Below are 7,899 nucleotides of genomic sequence, written 5' to 3'. Positions count from 1 at the left end.
TATATGATCGAGTTCAATAGCATCAGCCGCTTGACGAGGATAGTGGTGTTGTGGGACGTTGGCATTAGCTTGCCTTTAAGAAAATGGTTCCACAGTTTCACATGTTACTTGAGGGCTGGCGATCTACTCACTTTCTTGTGGGTATTCCCTTCGAACTTGGCCCACCCAAAACATAAATCCTATAGAACTCCACTATATGTTTCTTGATCTACCTCAGCCACAAATTTCTTGTGCTAATCATCCACCTTCCCCAACTTAAAGTATTTATTAAGTGCAGAAGGGGAAAACGAATGAGTTTTCCTCGAACATATACCGTGTGGTTGGAGGTGTCCGCGAGGTGGGCATAGAACTCCCTTTCCATTGCCGGTGCTACGACATTAGGATTACGAGCAAACTTCTCCCAGTTATGCTTCTTTATGACGTCCATTACCTTAGGACCAAAATGCTCTTCTCCCTCGGCTGGAAAAACGAATCCATCTTCCAAATAGACTTGGTGTTGCTGAATGGTTTTGAAGTGTGCCTCTGCTTTGGCTGTTTGGAAATGTTCGAAACTCTGTCTGGGGGTGGGGCCGGTCTCGATGTCACCATTTTTCTTGGATGATTTAGTGGTGGGATGAGGAAGTATTTTTAAGAGAAAGAAAACAAATTTTTTGGTTTGTAGAGAACGAGAGAAACACGATGAAGAAGAAGAAGAAGAGTGGGTAGTTTTTTTATTGGATAGTGATGGTTGGTTTCGGGGTAATTGTGTCTTTTCTCAGTGGGGAAAAGATTTCTCATTAAATGAGAAATATGTGATTTGACGTAAAGGAGGGGAAAATATTTATTTTCCTTTTGTTTTGCCGCCAAAACCTTTTGCCCTAGTTCGTCCTTTCTCCTTCATGCATGCTTCAACTCCCCATACTGGCACGTGTTCCTTGCTTGCCTACATTAGGAGAATAGAATAATAAAATAAACGGATTAAAGCATAAAATAACTTAACTTATTTATGTACAGAATTTAGATTTTCGTTGCCTACGTAACAAATATTTGCTCAATTAAGAAAAGCAAACTCTTAGGCATCGTGTGCCAACGATGCCGGTTTGTCGCACATGACTGGGGCTCCTTTGTAGTCTTTGAGTCTCTGCCCATTCACTTTAAAGATGAAACCATCGTTTTGGTTTTGAATTTCAATCGCTCCATTATCATGGACTTGGTGTACAATAAATGGTCCTGACCATCATGATTTTAGCTTGCCTGGGAATAACTTAAGGCGTAAATTATAGAGCAGTACTTGTTGTCCAGAATAAAATTGCCTTGGCAATATTTTTCTATCATGCCATCGTTTTGTTTTCTCCTTGTAAAGGCGGGTATTCTCGTATTCATGTGCTCTAAAATCATCCATCTCGTTTAGTTCCAATAGTCTTCTTTCTCCAACAAGATGAGCATCCATGTTTATCTTTTTGATGGCCCAATAAGCTTTGTGTTTGAGTTCAACCGGTAGATGACATTCCTTTCTATAGACTAGCTTGAACGGGGACATTCCCAGCGGTGTCTTGAATGTTGTGCGGGCCCATAGTGCTTTATCTAGCTTTGGCGACCAATATTTTCGACTTGGGTTGACCACTTTTTCTAGGATCTTCTTGATTTCTCAGTTAGATACTTCATCTTGTCCATTCGTCTGAGGCTAATATGCCATAACAATTCTATGTCTTACTCCATATCTTTTCAATTCCTTGGCAATCAATTTATTATCAACATGTGTCCCTTCATCGCTAATGAGAGCTCATGGTATCCCAAAGCGGGTGAATATATTTTTGTGCAAAAACTTCAACACTGTCTTGGAATCGTTCTTAGGTGTTGCAATGGCTTCAACCCATTTTGATACGTAATCCACTGCCAAGAGAAGGTACATATCTCTGAATGATGTTGGAAAAGGTCCCATGAAATCTATGCCCATACGTCGAAAAGTTTGATCTCCAGAATGTTTTCTATGGCATCTATCACATGACTTGTAGAATTCATGCGCATCTTTGAACAGGGTTGGCCAATAAAATCCGACTGAAGCACTTTTGTTACTGTTCTAATCCCACCAAAATGCCCTCCATATGGTGACGAGTGGCATTGGAGTAGGATATCTTGTTGCTCTTCTTCTGGAATACACCTTCAGATTATTTGGTGTCCACACTGCTTGAATAGAAATGGTTTGCCCCAGTAGTAATGTCGCACATTGTGTCAAAATTTCCATTTGCCCTGGCTAGATAAATCAAGAGGAATACCACTAACAAGAAATTAACGATATCAACATACCATGGTGTAGCCGTGACAAATAATATTTTTTCATCAGGGAAATCCTCTTTAATCTGTGATTTTAGGACAATCAGGTTTGTTATCTAGCCTAGACAAATGGTCTTCTACTTGATTTTCTATACCTTTTCTATCCTTGATCTCTAAATCAAATTCTTGAAGTAATAATATCCACCAAATTAGTCTAGGCTTTGCATCTTTTTTATTAATCAGATATTTAATAGTTGAGTGATATGTGTGCACAATTACCTTAGTGCCTATTAGATATGGCCTAAACTTATCGAATGTAAATACTATTGCTAAGAGTTCCTTTTCAGTGGTGGTATAGTTCACTTGAGCATCATTAAGCGTTCGACTTGCATAGTAAATAACATGAAAAATTTTAGTTTTTTGCTGCCCTAGCACTGCTCCGACTGCATAGTCACTAGCGTTGCACATAAGCTCAAATGGTTCGTTCCAATCTGGTGGGATAACTATTGGCGCTACTGAAAGCTTTTTCTTTAAATATGTGAAGGCATTCAAACAATCATTAGTAAACTTAAATGGATGATTTTATTGAAGCAAAAGGCATAAGGGTTTAGAGATTTGAGAAAAGTCTTTTATGAACCGCCTATAGAATCCTGCATGTCCAAGGAAACTACGTACACCTCGCACATTAGTGGGTGGGGGAAGATTTGCAATTACATCCACCTTGGTTTTGTCGACTTCGATGCCATGGCATGAAATTTTTTGTCCTAACACTATTCCTTCAGTTACTATAAAATGACATTTTTTCCAATTCAGTACTAGGTTGGCTTCTTCACAACGTTTCAACACCTTGGATAAATTACCAAGGCATCGGTTAAAGTCATCACCCGTAACGGAGAAGTCGTCTATAAATATTTCCATGCACTCTTCTACCATTTCTGAAAAGATTGCAATCATGCATCTTTGGAATGTAGCTGGAGCGTTACACAGTCCAAATGACATTTGCCTAAATGCATAGGTACCATACGAGCATGTGAATGTTGTTTTCTCTTGGTCTTCGGGTGCTATGGCAATTTGATTATACCCCGAGTATCCATTAAGGAAGCAATAAAATGCCTTTCATGCTAATCTATCCAACATTTGATCGATGAAAGGGAGGGTAAAATATCCTTCTTTGTGGCTTTGTTGAGCTTCTTATAATCCATGCATATATGCCAGCCCATGACTGTTCTCGTGGTGAGTAACTCATCATGCTCGCTTTTAACCACGGTTACACCACCTTTCTTTAGCACGCATTAGACTGGGCTAACTCATAAACTATCGGATATAGGATAAATCACTACCGCATATAGCCATTTTATTATTTCCTTCATGACAACCTTCTTCATGATCGAGTTTAACCATCTTTGGGGTTCCACCGAGGTGCTATGGCTATCTTCAAGATTGATTTTGTCATGCATATGGTTGGAAAGATTCCTTCCAAGTCTGCATCGTCCATCCTATAGCTTTTCTGTGCTGTGACAAAACATGCAACAAACTCTTCTCCTGTTCGGAGGTTAGGTTGGTAGAGATTATCACTGGTAAAGTTTCATCAACTCCTAGATAAGCATATTTCAAATGTTATGGTAAAGTCTTAAGCTCCAATTTCGGTGCATATTGTGAAGATGACTCTTGAGATTTAACTCCATCATAATCTAAAGGTTCGAATTTCATAGCTGACCTATGTAGAAATCTCAATTGGTCATTTGTCTTTTCTCCGTGTTTTGCATTGTCGTCGCTTTTAGGGTGTTCATTGTGCAGATTTATGTTGTTGTGGCCATGATTGTCAGAACCGTCTTCTGAAAATAGTTCATCTGGGCCAAAGTTTTTTGCTTAATGCATCTCGGTTGTACGTTCATGGTACAAAGTATTGTACTCATCGAGACTTAGGGATTCACCTCATCCAAGGATTGCCTTTTCTTCAATCTTACTAATGTATTGACATTCCTCTGGATCATCTTCATATTTCATAGAGTTGAAAACATTGATCGTGACACTTTGCTCTCCAAATCTCACGGTGAGTTCTCCCTTTTCACAATCTATTAAAAATCTCCAGATGGCTAAGAATGGGCGTCCCAAAATGATTGGTGCATTTTCATCGGCTTCACAATCCAGAATGAGAAAATCCATTGGAAATTTGAATTTATCCACCTTTACTACAACGTCTTCAATTCTGCACTCGGGTCGCACATAAGACCGATCAACCAACTGTAGAATGTCCGAGGTGGGATGTGCGTGATACCCGTCTAGTTTCATGAATATCGATTTTGGTATCAAGTTTACACTTGATCCCAAGTCAATGAGAGCTCGTCCGATGAAGTCATTACCAATGGAACATGGTATTATAAAGCTGCCAGGGTCTTTTTGCTTTGGTGGGAGTTTGCTCACTGCTGAGCAGATTTCTGTTGCCGTGGCGACACGTTCTACCTTCCTTTTCTTTGAACAATTTCTTTCAGATACTTGGCATAGGAAGGCATTTGCTCGATGGCTTCGAGTAGGGGCACATTGATACACAACTGGTCCAAAACATCAACGAATTTCTTGAACTAGATGTCATCATCATGTTTCTTCAACCATTGAGGGAAAGGTGGTGGAGGTCTCACGTCGACTACTGATGGTGTAGGGTAATCACTGGCCTTGACCATGAATTTATTGTTATCTGGTTGATGCTTTTCTAAGCCTTGACTTCTTTCCTTCTCTTCATGCGCTTTCTCCTATTCAGCATTCTCAGATTCCTCATCCGGTTGTGTTACGCCTTGGCGAGAATTGTTCAGCCGTTCTCCCCCAAACTTATCATCTTGATCAACTTGTTTTCCACTCCTTAGCGTAAGTATATTGCATTGCTCCTTTCCATGATGCTTAGTGACTTCAGTATCACTAGGGAGATTTCCATGTGGGAGAGAATGTAATGATGTGGCAATCTGTCCCACTTGATTCTCCAATGCTCTAAGAGATGAACTATGGCTTTGCAAAAGTGTTGACTGGCTTTGTAAAAAATTTCCTTGATTTTTTATTGTCGCAGAATGTTTGTGCATCAAGGTCTTTGTAGACGCCATGAAATCTTTTGTCAAGGCCATGAAATCCTGCAAGGATAATTCAAGGAGTTAGTATTGGAATAAGTGTTAGAGGAAGAAGCTATACCTTTATTGTTCTGCCATGGCTGTTGATGATGCTGATTCTGAATATATTGATGGTCTGGATTATTTTGTTGTGGCCTGTAATTTGTGGCTTGATTGTTGCTATTCCCTTGATTATTCCACGAAAAATTTGGTGTTGTCTCCAACCAGGGTTGTACATGTTCGAATAGGGATTATTGTTGTTCCGATTATAGTTGCCCAAAAAATTAGTTGATGTATGGTTTCAGGACATTCACTCTCATGATGGTCGTGACAGAATAGACACTTATTGGTCGCCTTGACTTCTCTTACCTCATTAGGACGTTGCAAAATTTTCAACATATTGGTTATGACAGAAAGTTGGGCTGCTACCGAATCTTTTCTTTCTAATTCATATGCTCTAGAGGTTTTTCTGCAGGTTCCCAATCTTGCCCTTGGAAATTGATAGTCATTATTTGCTATCCTATCGAGGATGTAAAAAGCTTCCTCGGGTGATTTGTCTAGTAGGGTGTCATTTGCTGAGGCATCCAGCATCATTTGAGTTGGTGCATTGACTCCATTGTAAAATATAGCCACTTGCGTCCAATCGTGAAATCCATGATTAACATATTTGCGAAGTACACTTTTATATCTATCCCAACATTCGTACATTGATTCATCATCGCCTTGGCAAAAACTTGCAATGTCATTCTGAAGATGTGTATTCATATGGGGTGGATTATATCGGAGTAAGAAACTCTTGCATAAATCTGCCCATGACTCCATTGATCTAGAAGGAACTTCGCTGAGCCAAGCTATTTCTCTATCACGTAAGGAGTAAGGAAAAAGCTTCAGTTTGAACACATCTTCATGTACTCCTTGTTGTCTAAATGAATCACATACTTCAAGGAAAGCACGTACATGTTGTCTAGCGACTCTTATGTACCACCAAATTGGCTGATAGAGTTCATATTAAACATCACCGGTTTGAGTTCAAAATGAGTGGCTTGTATCTCAGGTGCCATTATGCCAGGATTGAGGTCATCAAGAATTGGGTTCAAGTAATCTCGTATCGCTCTTGGTCTTGCAACTTGATCTCCTAAATCTCCCATGTCGTTTTGTATTTGATTCAATTGTTCTCTGGTTCTTTGGGCACGCAACCTTTATCTGAACGATTGCTCAACTTTGGGGTCGAATGGTTCCAAAGGGTTACCAGCAGATCTCAAGGTCATGCAATAATAAAAACCTATGAAAGAAATAATAAACTACGTTAGAATAATAATTAAAAGTGACACAAAGAACTTGTTATGGCTAGAAATTTCATCAATTGACAATCCCCAGCAACGGCGCCAAAACTTGATCGCTTGTGAATGTATATGCTAAGGCAAGCTAATCTATGCAAGTATACAATCGATGCAAGTAATATATAGAGAGTGAGTATCGTCTCCACAGGTATTGGATTAGAAATGTCTTTTCACCACAACTAGAACTAATACCACAAATTAATCCTACTAAGTATTAAAGCTAAGAGGTAATTAAGGAGCTAAGAATAATGATTTAATGATTGCAGACAAGTGTGCTCGAGACAAAGAAATATGCAGACAAATAAAACAAAACAAAACAAGTATTGGATTAAATATAATGCAAATAACCTCGCATATTCAGACGTGTCACAGCACTGATGCTAAACCATTGTCTCGGCAACAATTATTTTAAGCCCAGAATGAATTATTATGACTCACTAAACTGACGGATAGGATTACTAAGTATTCTTAGACGGTTGCTATGGCAATACCTCTCGGCGTTAACTATAGACGTTGTCTTAACCTACTCTAGCCTTTATCCCTTTTAGTCGTTTGAAACTCATTCCTTGTCTCTAAGGTAGACAAGTTAGAACTTCACCATCCCGAATTCATTCCTTTGCTCACATTTATCTCTCTTAATTCTCTCAAATTCAAGAATCACTTTCTAGACAAAAGGTTATCTATCGATGCTCTTACAATGTCCATACATGTTTTACCGAAACCCTAGGTCTCTTGATGCTCTTACAGTGTTAAGGCAAAATATTTAAACTATGAGCAAAACAGTCATAAGCAAACATAATTCATCATTCATAACACATGAAAATATTGTTTAGGCAAACAAAGTTTAACACCAAGTAAAACATTCATGGTGTTATCAAAGATCATCCAAGATTAACCTTTTAATACAACCCCATATAGAATTAGAATTTAGGAACAAAGGAAGAACGACACCCAAAGAAGGGGCTCTGTCGTGACAATCCTGATCACACCACGCTTGCCTTGGTGATCACCCTCTCTCGAGGCCTGATCATCGCTCTGTTATCATCTGGCTATGGAGGACACCAAGGAAGACTGGGGGGTAGACAGAAGGAAAGCACTACAGCTGCTTGCTCACGCCTAAGGTAAAGCTCTTCTTTATTCTTCCTTGCCTATGACTGGTAATTATAAGGAGAATCTCCTAGGGCTTTTCATGCTTTTGGAGTTTCCTTAAT

This window comes from Hibiscus syriacus, unplaced genomic scaffold (genome assembly GCF_006381635.1).
Source record: "Hibiscus syriacus cultivar Baekdansim isolate YM2019G1 unplaced genomic scaffold, ASM638163v2 tig00004013_pilon, whole genome shotgun sequence".
In the NCBI taxonomy this organism is placed as follows: Eukaryota; Viridiplantae; Streptophyta; class Magnoliopsida; order Malvales; family Malvaceae; genus Hibiscus; species Hibiscus syriacus.
Note: the sequence above shows the minus strand (reverse complement) of the source record.